Source organism: Phalangium opilio, unplaced genomic scaffold, assembly GCF_054372755.1.
Source record: "Phalangium opilio isolate 3A_F unplaced genomic scaffold, DU_Popi_V2 ptg000246l_1, whole genome shotgun sequence".
Taxonomy (NCBI): Eukaryota; Metazoa; Arthropoda; class Arachnida; order Opiliones; family Phalangiidae; genus Phalangium; species Phalangium opilio.
In genome coordinates, this window is record NW_028324225.1 from 334,623 (window position 1) to 351,177 (window position 16,555).

Consider the following 16,555-nt stretch of genomic DNA (forward strand, 5'->3'; position numbering starts at 1 on the left):
GCCTCAACCCCATCCAAAGCGGAAAAACAGTTTTCAAATTTGTCTTCCTTACTAAAAGTCATTGTTACAATGGCTGTGTACGTTTTATTCTGCAATTCATGGACTGGATTGAACAACTCCAAATTGGGAAAGGAATTCGCGAAGATTTTCTTCACACCTTTTGTGGCTTATGTTTTTAATTCTTATAATTTTTGAAATTGAATAGTTTTTCGATTTCCGATTGATGGATTGTCTTTGAAATTGTTGTGCATTGATTGCTTTGAAGTTGAATCGTGATGTTGATCAACTGGACGTTGAATTGAAGGAAGATCAAAACGCATTCGAAGTCACATAACTCAACCCTAAACTTATCTTTTATAAGCGCTTTGAAAGGAACTCTTAAAGAATTTTCCAATATATCTACCTACTCCGTGTAGGTAAAGTCAGGATAGAAACGGACACGTCACCTACAAAATATTGTACCTATACTCTGAAAGTTCTTCCAGGGATACAATGTAGCTACTTGGAAGCGAGTGTCATACAGTCAAAAACAAATCTGGATTTCGACCCGCTGTCATTCTGCGAAACACAAACACAACATCTCCTTATGTTCATGTCAGTAATGACGCTTTCCAGGTATTACCAAATTTTATGAAACCATATTCTCGAGATGGAAGCCTGGTGAATAGCCTGATTGTGGTTAAGCAGAGCAAGGTGTAATTTATTTGATTATAGGAATGTTTATCAATGTCTATCACGGACGACCTATTTTACCAAAAACGTTTCTTTTAATCTCGAACATTAAGGAGAAGAAACGACAACGCGTTTGGAATTCTAGCAACACGTTGGAGGGTGTTTAAAAGACCTCTACTTTTGAAATCAGCTAATGTAGACAAAGTCATCCGAGCCTGTGTAGCATTACATAATGATCGAGCTAGAAACATGTTCTCAAAAGCATTACTGCCCAAATGACTTCCCAGATGCTGTTGATAAAACAACTGGAGAAGTTGTGAAAGGAAAATGGCATAAAAAGCTGCAAAGTGATCCAGCCGAAGCGTTTCAAGTGCCAAATTCAACATGCGCAAGAAACTACAGCAGGGAATCATCAGCCATTAGGGACAATTATGCAAAATATTTTGAAGGAGAAGGTAGTGTTGAGTGGCAATGGAATTTGAATGTAGTAAATAAACCAGATTTTTAAGCGAGCATCGTATGTTTTTTTAACGGCAAAATAAATTTATTTAATTCGCATCTTCTATGCATTTTATAAACACGTCAATAACGTCTCTTTCATATCGTCGGCGGTTGTTGCTGCTAGGAACGTCTCTCAATAAACTAGCAGCATGATCTGCGAATGCGGTTGCAGAGTCATCAGATTTACTTAACTCTCTGTACACTGTTTTTAGATAGAAACACAACAATAATTATTTATATAGATTTGCATGGTTTCCGTACACAACAGTAATTAATACTACTTATTGCAATGGGCCAATGCTTCTAAAACCGAAGAAGGTGGAATGAAAAGTTGTTCTGCCCTTCTCTTATTAGGCCTTTAAGCTCTCTTGTGGATGAGTTTCCTTCATGATAAACCAGTTTTATTCATCCTTTACTAGACGTTATACCTCTGTTGAGCGAGTCTGAAAAATATTAACTTAAAACAGAAGAATTCGCAGCAGACATCGCCCAGTATATATACCCTTTTTTGTGGTTTCAACTAGAGTTCGAGCTGGTGGAGTCACCAAATAAGTGTTTACTTATAAAAAATCGATATCGAAATGATGGGGAAGAAAAGCCTCGAACACACGGTATTCCTGTCTCCATCCATTGTAAAAACAACGGTGTTAAACCCCTCAAACGAATCACAAAAGACAACAGCCAGGTGTTTGTTAGACCAAGGAAGTCAGGGAACTTTCATAAAAGAAAAAATTTCCTGAAAGTTAGGTTTGCCCATAATAGGAACGGAAAAAATAAAATTCAATACGTTCTTAAACGAAGAATACAAAACACTAGAATGCCAAAGAGTAGTATTAGTCTTAGAAAATCTTAGAGAACCCCAAAAAGCCCGCCAAACAGAAGCTCTAGAAATGCCTTATGTATGTCGTAGTGTTACGTCAGTGAGCGAAACAGAGATTGGACAACTTTCAAAATCAAGGGAATTGAGCTAGCGGATGATTTCCATTGTACGAATGAGCCTTCTAGTATTGAGCTATTGATTGGGGTGGATAATTACTGGGACTTGGTACCGGGTAGCGTGGAAAGACTAGGGAAAAACCTCATGGCCATAGAGACTAAAATAGCATGGGTAGTACAAGGGAAATCACCTATAAAAGGGGGTGAAACTCCAAGTTATTCCATTACTTGTATGAAAATAAGCCTTGAAGAAAAGGAGGTAACAAAAACCCATAAATCCCTATGGGAATTAGAAACTCTAGTTATTGGCAGATAAGAAAACCCAAAGCTTCAAAACAACTTGGAAATGATGGAAAGATTTGAAAAGGAAACCACCTTCGAATGGGGTAGATATATCGTGAAATTTCCATGGAAAACAGATTAGAGCATTTTACCAAATAACTTCGCCCTAGCAATGAAAAGATTTAAGCCTTCAGTAAAACAATTCCTGAACCATCCCGTTTTCTTTGATAAAAACAAGAACAGCTTAGATTAGGCATAGTCGAAGAGGTAGAATTTGAAAAACCCCTATTGAAAAACAAGGTATAAACTATTTGCCACATCAAGGCGTGGTAAATGAGCAAAGAGCTACAACTAACCTAATAGTATAGGAAAAATAGGTTTTAACCCGCAACAAATTCTAGAGGGCCGGTAGGCCCTTCTAGATAAGATCCCACACCCTCCCGTAATGTTAAATGAAAATTCACAGATTTTCGCCGATTTCCCCATAGGAATAACATGGGGTTTTTGGTGCTCCTGTACATCGAATCATTTAAAAACTAAAGCGAAGTTACGTTTCGGAATACTTTCAAATTAACAAGTAACTATTCAAGATGTGCCTTTTTCAAGTTTCATAAAAATTAATTAAGTCTAAGTATGTTAATTTAATTAAAAATGTAAGTACCTCAAAAGATTATTCTACAGCAGACGACGCTAATTGTTCATTACTCTACAGTAGACGACGCTAATTTGCCATTTCACCGCCTTGAAACTTTAACTTGATATTTTTCAATAAATATAACACCATATTTATTAAAAATTTCTCTGGCGGGTCTATTTTTCGTTTAATTATGTGTCTCGGTTGAAATTCTATACTTAAGATACCTTTTTAATTTATATTTTAGATGTTAGTTTCGACCAAGGCTTAAGTTGCCTTACTTAGGCCATGGATTTATAATAGAAGCTCACGCTTCATGGATATTTCACTCTAGCCTTCAGTAAGGCCATGAGTGAATCATATCCTAGCTCCCTATAAGTTACTCAGTCACACTGGCCTAATGTATCCAGCATTTTCTTCCGAATAGTCGAGAGGAGGGGAGGCGGGTGAAAGTGATAGTAGACGGCGCCCTCTCTTAGGGCTTTGAAATTAATATATCGAGAACTTGAAAGTGAAATAGTTCCAAATGGTATTTACGGTTTTGGAGGTTTTGGTTTCTTTGCGTCACATTCATTCTTTTGCTTATTTAAAAATAATTTGGGTTTCACAACAGGCTTCCCTAAAAATGGGTTGGGCCTTTCTTTAAGTTTTTCTATTAGTTCTTTAGACGCGTTATTATAAAGTTTAGTAAGGTTTTCGAGATGACTATTAAGTTGTTGTTTAGCTCTGCCTCTGAAATCTGAACGTTGCCTACGGAATAAAAATTTTAAAGGGCTCCTTCGGACCCTTAGACACATGGTCCCGCGGATTTCCATCCCCTCTTCATAGACGATCTTCCTCAGTACTCTCCCTCTCTCTGGCTAGGTAGGGGGGTTCGGAAATCCGCGGGGCCATGTGTCTAAGGGTCCGAAGGAGCCCTTTAATTCCGTAGGCAACGCTCTGAATTTAAATGAGTTTCTTTCATTTGGGCTTTGTCAAAAAACATCCAAAATTCTGCCATTTTAATGCGAAAAAAATAAAACTTCCTATTGCGCCAACTCTAACCCGTTAAAATAATTTCAAAGATAAAATACGACTCTGAAGTCTGAACCGTCCGCAAACAATCACAACTGCTTATACTAACTACCTTTCAGTTCGAAGTTTCATTGGTTGATCCCCTTTTCCGGAAATACGTAACCGCCGAGATTAGTGTTATTTTCTCTCACTGGGGGTCGCATATAGGTAATACTTTTTGGCGCGAAGAAGAAAATGCTGGATACATTAGGCCAGTGTGGCTGAGTAACTTATAGGGAGCTAGTATATGATTCACTCATGGTAAGGCATAAGGATAGATGGATCAGTGTTGGAAATAAGGATTTTTTTAAAACTGGACCTGTGGCCTAGGTATTTTAATTAAAATAACTGGCCACGGTGCCACTCACTGTAAACGTACAAGGGCAGTGAACGCAATGTCATGGATAATTGTAATCGTAGAGTGGACTGTAAAAGATACGGATTTGATAGTTTAAAAATCGTGGCAGGATGTAGGTTTTGAAGTTGACTATAAAGCTCGGGTTCTAAAACGAATTGTGAGCCGTATCTTATAAGAATTAGTAGAAGTGTAGAACCATTTTTAACCTCGTCCTAGAAGTGAAAAATTTCGCATTTCAGGCAAAAAATTGTTTTGTAATAGATTAATACAAATGCAGACTGAAGGAACAGATATTATATAAAAAAGGACTTGGTTTGCCCAAGCCTAAAAAACAAAACGATAAGAGTTTTTTCCAGTTGACTGAAGCGCGGATATTTTATTTTTCTATATAATTTTAAAGACAATCCGTATTTTACTACTCTTTAGAATTTAATTCAATCTCCTGATTTTACTGGTAATAGATTTATTTCCTATAAATTAATTGAAATAAAAAATTACTTATCTCAGATTTTTCAACAATTCCATTTTCGTAAAATTTTATCATGAAAAATCTGAGATAAGTAATTTTTTATTTCAATTAATTTATAGGAAATAAATCCATTACCAGTAAAATCAGGAGATTGAATTAAATTCTAAAGAGTAGTAAAATACGGATTGTCTTTAAAATTATATAGAAAAATAAAATATCCGCGCTTCAGTCAACTGGAAAAAACTCTTATCGTTTTGTTTTTTAGGCTTGGGCAAACCAAGTCCTTTTTTATATAATTGAAACAAAGCTGCTAATTTCAGATCTTATAGATGTTTGGGCGTTCTTTAACGTGGTCTGGTCTCCCTCACTCTCCCATTGGAGGAATTTCCGCCATATTGGAAAATGGCGGACAAAATCGAAAAAAAGGTTTAATAACTCCGGTTCTACTTAACCGATTAACACGTAATTAGGCTTCAATTGTAGATCACCTTCAACCACATAATTCATCTCTTAAGATAGTTTGCCCGACAGCTAACCGGAAGTTCACAATCTGACCCTGAAGATTAGCCTCATATAAAAAATGGGGATTTAAAGCATTTATGGTTTCTATTTTCAGAATAAGTTTCCAAATTTAAACATATAGTTCCTATTATTAAAAAATTTTGCTTCTTTTCTGACAAGAGCTATAATGTATAGTACGGGAGAGGGTAAAACAGCCTTTGTACCATCATAAAACTTAATGTTTTAATATATACCATTGTTCGCCCACACTTGTCAATACGGCTAAAGTTGAGTTAAAGCGTGTGAAACAAAGTTGACAAAACCAAGTGTATACTTTAAATGAAGATTATGGAATTGAGCTTTTGAATTAGCTTCTCTTCCACCAACAAGTGCGGCAGCAAAGCAGCATTCAAACAGAGTTTATCACCAAGTTCAAACGTGGTTTGGAAGCAGCCTAAATGCTAGAGAATGGGGTTGGAGACAGGTAGGATCTGAACTCAAACCAATCGTTACCACTCTACAACCTGCTCCAGCTGAGCTTCTGCAGATGATCCCTCGTAAATGCAAGGAAGTCTGTGACTTGAAATGTGAATGCGGTAAAACTGGTCCAGTCTGTTCTTCAATTTGTAGACAATGCAAGGGAGTATATTGTTCAAATAAACATAGAGATTTTGAGGCTCAACCTCAAGTAGAGGACTATGATTAATTTTAAGCATAACCAATATTGATAAATATACTAATATACAAGTTGGTAAACCAAAATAAAGCTCTCCGATACGAGACGCAATTAAGAGGTTATTCTTAAATAATTAAGAAAATATAATTGATATTAATTACTTTAGTCGTCAGTAGTTTAACGTAATTCTACTGAAGTCGTTTTAAGAAACTTAATTCCTAAAATAATTTTAAACATAGCTATTGTTGACGTTTGAATTCTAGCGTATGCCTCTTTAACAATTTTTGGAAATTTAGGGTATATAAGGCGATTGATTCACAATAAATGATAAGAAATCCGCAATTGCATGAACCTTTCGTTGAAGCCCTGCAATTGGGAGGCTAGACGTTTCTCGTTACCCTATCGCCACGCACTTCTTGATCCTAACGTTGGGAGTAGAAGCCAAAAATTATACTGCGAACACGTTTGCTCCGATTTGCCAACTGCGAACGCGGTGACCGACACATACAGACAGACACCCCCCCCCCATCTACGTCCAGTATAATACCTCTCCGTCACGTCATGGTCACTTAAAGAGGTAAAAATATAATTGGAATAATATATTTTAGGTTTTGCATTTATTTCGCTTGAAACCGATTCGAAATTCTCGAAAATTAGATTTGCCTTACCTTCCGGGCTGGATTGTGAACTTCCGGTTAGTTGTTGGACAACATATCTTTAGGATAAATTATGTGTTTGAAAGTAATCTACAATTGAAGCCTTATAACTTGTTAATCGGGTTAGTAGAACCAGAGTTATTAAACTTTTTCTCGATTTTGGAAATGTATTCAGAATATAGAAACCATAAAATGTTTTAAATTCCCATTTTTATAAGCGGCTAATCTTCAAAGTCAGATTTTGAACTTCCGGTTAGTTGTAGGACAAAATATCTTAAGAGGTGAACCATGTGGTTGAAGGTGATCTACAATTGAAGCCTAACTACGTGTTAATCGGTTAAGTAGAACCGGAGTTATTATACGTTTTCTCGATTTTGTCCACCATTTTCCAATATGGCGGAAATTCCTCCTATGGGAGAGTGTGGGAGACCACACCACGTTAAAGAGCGCCCAAAAATCTATAAGATCTGAAATTTTCAGCTTTGTTTCAATTGGTTGCGGGTTCCCTCTGTTTTTGAGCTAAAATGACTGTACTATAACATTTGATGGTTTGTATATCCAGAAATGTTTTATTAAATGATTATTATAAAGATTGTCGTCTTAGCAGGGAGTAAGGAACGTTAGAGGGAGTGTTGATCTAATGCTAAAAAACCGTCATACAGTGGCAAATGGGGAAGAAAGTGGGGGTAGGAATTTTTATCTCCGTTCCGCAATTTTAGCTAACGCGCAGGCGCGAGTGACGTCGTTTACTACCGCCAGCAGAGAGAATTTAAAAATTCTCTCTGCCGCCAGCTTCCGCTTCCATCGACTGCTGCCCCACTGACTCTGTTCAACCTAAATCAACGTCTGTTGGGAGGAAACCGAGGCTTATTAAAAATGCCAAATTGTTAAAAAATGGCAAGATTTATATTAGAGTTTGACACGAAGCTGCGAATATTTTTAAAGATCCTTCAGATTTCAAGATAGAACTTTCAATTGTTGGTGATGTGTTTCTATTTTCAAGATAATAGTATTTAAAATTAATCAGGGCTTGATTTAAACATTGTATCGTAAACAATTTGGGTTCAGAAATGAAAAAACTCAAAACAGCTTTTATTTCAACAAGGGCAACGCCTTCTAACAAAACATTCATAGGGTCATGGGTCGCAATACTTAAGTCAGTACCCTTTATATCAAATCTTCTGTTGTACGCAAACTAAATTGATCTTCGCTTTAATGTTGGGCAACATTTATGAGCGAATCCAACCCCCTCTTTAAAAGCCCAAAACCGGTTTGAAGCAAGAGTATCTGTTGGTGTACCAGGTAAAAGGTCAATTAAATTTTTTCTTTCCATTTTAAGCCCCAAATCTACACCATTCTGAAGTTCATTCATAGGTTGTACAAAATATAAAAGAGTATTTTTTATACCAAATGTCTTAATGTAGGATGATTTAACAATTTCCAGTAATTGCTTCCCCAGCCACGTTTGCTCTTCAACTTTACTTGTTGACCCGTGTAAAAGATAATGAAGAAACTGAATTTGTTTAACAAATAGGCCCTTCACTAAGCCTATTGCAGAGACAAAGAGAGTCTAATGTTACCCTAACCGTAAGCCTAACAGAATTGAAAATTTCATTAGCCCATTAAATGTTCTATAACACTATGATATAGAGTACCTTATTCAGTAGGAGCTAAAACGCTTTATCTTTTAAGTTTCTCAATTATTATACTGGTTGACCCGGTGTTAGGCGATCGCAAAGCAAAATATGTTAACATCTTTGAATTTATCAAGGCGGAACTGTGCTACTGTACGATAAAGTTCAATATTGAAAGACTATTTGGAACGTATGAAATTACGGATGATACCAATAGTTTCACAATTATTTCCTTAACAATCGGATCAAAAGCTTACCCGGATTTGAAAGTTGGCAATGTTATCCGCTTACATTGTTGCAAAATCAAGAGGTTTTTTGAAAAATTAAGAGGTTTTTTATCAAATTATAATAACGACAAGGAAACGAATTCTGATGGAGATGATCTTGAGTTGGATCACGTCGAAGATCCACCTACGGGCGAAGACAACGGGAATACCGAAAAACAAAGCTTCCTTTGCGTTGACCCAGATGATGATTCCGCTTTCCCTCGTCACAGCAGAAGGAAGAAGCCTAAATATTTGAACGATTACATACAAAAAATTTAAAATGAATTTAACGTACTTATAGTTTAAAGTTGTTATTTTTATAACTTTTATTTTGCGATTTTCTAAAATATTTGAGCCAACGGTCGATTTTTGTTTCCAATTTTAACCGGGGTTATAAATAACAGGGCGGCCGAGTGCTAGCTTTTTTCCCTAGGATAGATGGCGATACGCGCCGCATCTTTCGAGGGACCCTTATGCTTCTCGTTTTACCACGGTTTTGGTTTTTGGGGCTGTTCACACGTGAGGAACGGAGGCATCCATCACTCGTTCCGGATCGTTATGTAGTAAAACGTGTACTTATTTTTGTAGTGAACATTGAAATTTTACTTTCTTATTGTTATTCATCTAGTTGCTATTCATTATTCCTAATCATTATATAATTATCCTGACTAACGGATACATAAAGGGTTCAGTTTATATTAAAAGTAAAATTAAAGGATCGTTTACTATCAGCTCGAAATAAAACGTTGCAATAATAATGAATACCGACACGAGACTAGAAAAATCAGCTTGGTATGGCTGTAAAGCTGGGGAAGAAGGAGCGTGTGAACACGTTGGTGCAGTTTTATGGTTTATTTTGAACTGTTAACTTGAGGGTAAACTATTCCTTTTGGATGATCAAGCCTGCACGCATAAGTCTAGAACATGGAGTGCCCCAAGTGATCATAAAGTCTTGCTTAAAAGAAGTTTTAATAAGCTCGATTTCATACGTCACACCCCAGGAAAGAGTAGCGACGTGCTTTGGGAAAGATGCAAGAAACAACAAGAGTTCAACTGATTAGGTAATCAAGGAAATGACAAAGATGTAAATATTATGCAGGAGAGGATTAAAAACTGTCGAGAAATTAGAAACTGGCAAAAAGCGCTCGATGTTGCGTAAAATTCAACAAGAATACAATTTTGCTCCAGCTATTCGTTTATTGGCAAGGAATGAAAGCGCACCAACTACAGATCACAATTTTCACCCTACTCAAGAGCACTTTGTCGTGCAGACCCCATTTTCTCTCAGGTTGCTTGAAATAGACCGAAGTGTCAAACCAATTCTAGAGAGAGCCATGTCACTAGCACCCGACAATATGAAACATGTTTTGAATACAGCCATAGTATTAGAAAGTGATAATCGAGAGCAATTAAATTGCCTCCTATGGAAAGGTAAACAGAAAGCCAGGATTACAGCCTCAAAATTTTATTAATATGTTAACGAAGATTTTAGATTCGATAACCTACGGTCTAGTAAGTCGATCCAAGTAGTACGCAGATTATGGACTGTTTTTAGCGAAATTTGAAAATGATAAGCTTTCTATTCTTCTAAAGGCCTACTTTTAGACGGCAAAGAACCAAAAATAACTGCTCTTTGAAAGCTAACATCATTGGCAGGCCTTTGAGGTTAAAATTATTCCATCCTAGTTTGCATTTATATCCTCTTTAACCATTATAGAGTGTCAGATTTTCCAAATCTGGCTTAAAAAATTCGTAAAGGTCATTGAAACCTTCTAAATCATCACAGCCAGTGTAAAATTTTATCATTGCCGATGAATGAGACACATGTTTAAGAGAAAACCGGCTTGAATCCTTACACGACTTTTCCAAGATGTTAATTTTACTTCTGTGTTTTAAGTTTTCCATCTTTATAGAAGTATTCATTTCTTTTAACACAGCAATTTCTGTTTTCAAAAGGTTAGTTTCTTTCACTTCCTCTTTAAGACGTTGCAACTCCTCTTTCAAGTTTAAATTCTCTGTAGACAAATCTTGCCAGGTTTTCTGTAACTTCTCCATACTTTCTAAGCTCGCACGAAGATGGAAAAGTTCATTTCTATGGTCTTGGATAATATCAGTCAATGATACCTGACCAGAGAAACAGTAACTATGATCTATAAGATGATATAAAATATTAGTTCTATCAGGAGTTCATAATAACCCGAAGTACGAAACTGGTTAAAATGCCCGTAACAACAAAGTTTCGCCGTAAAGCTCAGCGGGTTCATACACCGCTTAACTCCCAAAGAAATAGTTACCCCATTTTTTAGCGCCCACGCGCATTAATTTCCCATATTCCGGTTTAGCACTATTTTTATCTTGTGATTTTGGGAGCGAAAATGGCTCACGTCTGCTTCTGTCGGAACGGTGTAAATTAAGCCTTGGCTAAGAAGTTTTCTTTTAATAGCGTTTCTAGTTTTCTATAAAACATTTAAACGATCGTCAATGATGTTTTGTTGTGATATGTGTGAGTGAGAATTCCGTGGTTAAATTAAAACGGTTTGGACAAATTTATTCCCTGTATCTTCAATATAAGAATTGCAACGTGTTTCTACGTCCACCATATCGCCATTTTTCTTTTCGACGAAGATCCCAGCCAACGGAAGATTTGGAACGAAAACCAAGGAACATAGATACCACTACGATATACTGTAAGGTTGTATGTCCATAAACAGGCTAATATTTCTATGCGCAACGACAGAATCTTGTTCTTCGCGATTTATACTATTAGCTCTATGGCCAGTTTCATACTCCCCCCCGAAGGAGGGTTATTATGAACTCCTGATTATACTGATTGATATCAAACTGGCAATCAGAGGAACTATAACCTACGTATAATTAAGATAATACAATAAATCACATTTTTTTAGCTCAATTATGTATTTTATACCATATATTCCATGCTTAGAAAATCCGTAGAGACCGATTTGTGTGCTACGAGTTCAAGTGGTATAGAAACGGGCAACCATGATTATTAAAATTTGTTTAAAAAGATTATCGCACACATTACCTTATAAGTAATTATATCATAAGATAAGGTATTTTCCATAAGATTATAAGGTATTTTCCATAAGATTATAAGGTATTTTCCATAAGTATGACACTACCTATACTTCGTAATGCTAGAGACGCACAGCTCGAGCGAGTTCGAGAACGACAAGCGAGAATTGACTACACTCGGTTAATTTTGAAATCCATCTTCCTATTTAGTCTGTACTAAGCCTTTGACAGCGTCAGAACCAGGCGTCACTTTACGAAAATCTATGACCTATGTCATTTCATGACAAGCTCCAGTTTGTAACCAGTGATAAACTTATGGAACATATCTTAATAACTTATGTTATACGAAGGTAAAAGTAAGATATTTTTGTCATAAATACCAATTGTCTTCTACAAAAGTTCCTAATAAATTTCCTTTTTGATCCAAAACATCTTGTGGAATTCTAATTATTTTGAAAAGCATTTTTAATTTAGCACAATACTTGAAAATATAATACTAATTACCTGCTTCCATCCAAATAGCAATAAGCTCTTTTCGCTACGGAATAGCTGCCAATCGACATTTTTATGTCCGTGCATGTATCCCACAAATTGTATAAAAGTGTTACCGTTTTCAATGGGTTTTCGTAAATGTGGTCTACTTTGTTATGCGATAACGCATCAACCAAAATTTGGGCCGGAATGCCATTTAAATAGCCGAGGCCACCAATCATGGTTAATTGTTGTGGATAAATTATACTTTTCTTAAAAAAAAGCCTCGAAATATTTAGTGGCCAACCACTAGCAAAATCACCAGCTAATCGCTGTACAATATTCCAAGGATTGTACTTAGCGGAAAACGAAGCCTTTCCGCTATCCATCTAAAACTCTTATAAATTTAAAATATTTAAATGAAGAAAATTGTGGGTATTTTTAATGTTTGCAGCAATTTAAAACACCAAAATGTTACGGTGGAGGGTGGGGTAGGGTGAAAAGGAAAATCAAGTAATTTTTAATTGATTCTTGTACGAATTATAAGACCAATCTGCATAGTGAAACATCCAGGAAACACATACGAATGATTTGACAATTCAAATTACTATGAGATTTCATAGTTAATTAGAAAATTGCACCTTCGACCAATTGCGTAACGCCCTGGCTTTTTATTAACAAAATTACCGTAGCACGCTCTATATCTCGAGCCACGATTGCCACATAGCGAGCAGGTCTTGTAATTAGTAGAAGAATCGATAAAAAAAACTAGATTTTCATTTTCACCCTCCCTTTTAGGTACTTTTTAGGGGCTATCCAACTCTCTACCCACCCGCTATGAGGAAGATCGTCGTTGTTCCTTTGGCTCAAACAGTCCCATTATCTGGATTTTAAAAGTATCGGGGAACGGCATCAAAGTACGGCAGACTCTGGGGAAAGGTTTGAATTTCTGTCGATCCGTCACAAATGGGGATGAACGAGTAATTCTTCGCGTGACTTAAATTTCCTTATATTCACAAGTGTTTGCAAAGCCTAGTCATCCGCAAGGATTATATTTGGTCATCGTTTAAATTGTTTGTATTGAAATATTAGGGAATCCCCCCTACGAGTAGGTGAAGCCCCAAATTTTATAATAACATTTGCAATAAATAAATTTAAATAATAATCTCTAAAGACAAAGGATAGTGCTTCGGGATAGTACGTTAATGAACCGAAACGTAATTTTTAGGATTGAGGTCTGAAATCCATACTAAGAGTGATAATGGGAATGGGGAGAGAGTTAGACATTCTGGTGTGACGTCCCTAATGGACGGTCCCTTCGGTCTTGTCAATAAAACGTTTAACTTAACCATTTACATTACCCCTAACCGAGTTTAACACTTTAGCGTTTTATATTGATGCTCAATATACATTAATTAAATAAAAAATATACATACGAATACTACTTGTAACGTTGGAATATTCCAATTCTGAGATTTTGTGACAAAGTACTTGTAGTTTTCAATTAAAGTGACTAACGTTTTATCAGAGTGAATACGCGAAGCAACAATGAACCTCACGGCGAAGACAGAAGAAAAAAAATGGGCTTTACCCGCACTAAAATAATGGTTTTTTATCTTTAGGGCAAAGGTTGTAATGAGTCATTCACTTTGGAGTTTCTTTAGACCGAGAAGCGTCAATAGGCCAAAAATTACGTCAAAGTTCTATTTTTCGGGAAAGAAATGGGGAACGAATCATATTTCCGTTTATTGCTTATAGTGGCGTTATTAGTGACTCATCCTCAGTTCCGAACCTGGTTTTATGAACAAAATGATCCAATTGTTAAAAAATAGACCTATGACCAATAAGCGGACACATGTGTTCCCCATTTCTTTCCCAAAAAATAAGTCTTTGACGTCATTTTTGGCCTATTTATTCAGTATATAGACATTCTAATTCCTTTGACAGCTATAGTTTTTTGTTAATGAACTGAAACGTAATTTTTAAGATTGAGGTCTGAAATCCATACCGAGAGAGATAATGGGAATGGGGAGAGAATTAGACACTCTGGTGTGACGTCCCTAATGGACGGTCCCTTCGGTCTTGTCAATAAAACGTTTAACTTAACCATTTACATTACCCATAACCGAGTTTAACACTTTAGCGTTTTATATTGATGCTCAATATACATTAATTAAATAAAAAATATACATACGAATATTACTTGTAACGTTGGAATATTCCAATTCTGAGATTTTGTGACAAAGTACTTGTAGTTTTCAATTAAAGTGACTAACGTTTTATCAGAGTGAATACGCGAAGCAACAATGAACCTCACGGCGAAGACAGAAGAAAAAATGGTCTTTACCCGCACTAAAATAATGGTTTTTTATTGTTGTGTTTACAACAAGTAACGATAACCCGACTTGGTATACGATTAAAATAGTTTATTACATAAATTATGGTCGTTGATTTACATCATTAAAAGATAGCTAACATGATAGAGTGATACCGGGATACTGACATGATTAGATATTGTGACTATAGTTTATATACTACATAGTAGGTCAATAATAGATTAGGTAACAATAATAGGTCAGATTAGGGTAATGTTTTTTATGCGAACACGACATCACTTTCTCCTTTTTTTTTTATGTTCCTAATTTTTCAACGGGTTTGCGTTGTCGCGTTGATCGTCGAGGTGCGTCTTTCGGAGCTTCTGTGATTGGCGATGTCGGCCGGGTTGCGTCCTTGGATGAGAGCGAGGTTTCTGGACCAGGTGCGTTACTTGTTATCTGCGATGATATGGGGAACCAGTCGTCTTCAAGGCACGTAGGTGTCGGAGGTTTTGATGTCCTTGATCTGTCTCCTGGTGTGGCGTGCCGCTTTCTAAGTTGATTCTGATGTTTGCGAAGAGTTAGATGGCCACTGGTCACTTGGTACATCATTTTGCCTATTCGTCTGTCAATTACGCCGGGAATCCATTTTGGACCACGATGGTAGTTTCGTATAAACACAGGATCTGCGACTTGGAATTCGAATGGATTTGTGACGTGTCTCTCTATGTCTTTACGTTGGTTGCGTGGGTGACAAAGATCTAAGCATGTGACGATGTTTCTCCCAAGCATGAGTTCGGCAGGTGACTTTCCGCCTTTTAGAGATGTTCGTCTATAGCGCATCAGGATGCGAGCAAGTCTCTGCTCTAGTGGACCTTTGGAGAAGGTTTTCAGGCCCTCACCAAGTGTGTCGATAGCGTCGTTACTGCCTCCAGACAGTTTCTTTAGCGATCCCTTTATGGTTCGAACGGTTCTCTCAGCCTGGCCGTTTGATTGCGGATGGTACGGTGCAATTGTCATGTGCGTGATTCCGTTGTTGGATGCGAATTCCTTGAATCGATCACTGGTAAAGCATGTGGCATTGTCCGTTATTAGCGTGGTCATGATGCCGAAACGGGCCATTTTACTTCTTAGTGCTCTGATGACTGTTTCCGTTGAAGCTGAAGCTACTATGTCCACTTCGATCCATTTTGTGTAAGAGTCCACAGTGATCAGTAACAGTTTGCCTTCCACGGGACCAGCGAAGTCGCAATGAACTCTTTTCCACGGTTCCGCAGGATCTGGCCATGGCGAAAACTTTTTCGGAGGTTCTGGTGCGTGGGATCTACATGTGGTGCATTGTTCGCTGACTTCCTTGATATCTTCGTCTATCCCTGGCCACCAACATAAAGACCGTGCCAGAGATTTCATGCGAACGATGCCTTCGTGCGTTTCGTGGAGTTGCTGTAGCATTTGAGTTCGGAGATTTTTTCGGTATGACTACCCTCTCTCCTATCATGAGTACGCCTTGCATAGTCGATAGTTCGTCACGTCGGGTGTAGTAAGGTTTCATCTCCGCAGCTTCTTTGTCATGACGATTCCATCCGTTCATTACGTTGTCGAGAATTTTTAGCAGTAGTGGATCGTTTTCTGTTTCTCTTCTTATAGTTGCAGTAGTTGTAGGACTGCTGTCAATTCTCTCCGTCAAAAGAACGTATTCCGTTGGCAATGTTGGTTCCGTGTGTTGTACCGGTAAGGGTAGGCGACTCAACGCGTCGGCGTTTCCATGTAATGTCCCTTTCTTGTATTCGATATGATAGTCGTAAGCTGATAGTACTAGCGCCCATCTTTGTAATCTGGCTGCGGACATCTGTGGTATCGGTTTATTTTCCGAGAGAAGGCTGACCAGAGGTTGATGGTCGGTAAGTAGAGTAAAGCGTCGCCCCAGTAGGTAATCGCGAAACTTGGTGACTCCATATATCAGCGCCAATGCCTCTTTCTCAAGTTGCGAGTAGTTCTTTTCGGCTGGCGAAAGCGTGCGTGAGGCAAATGAGATAGGACGTTCCTCCCCTTCGATGTTGTGCGAGATAACGACCCCTATTCCGACAGGTGATGC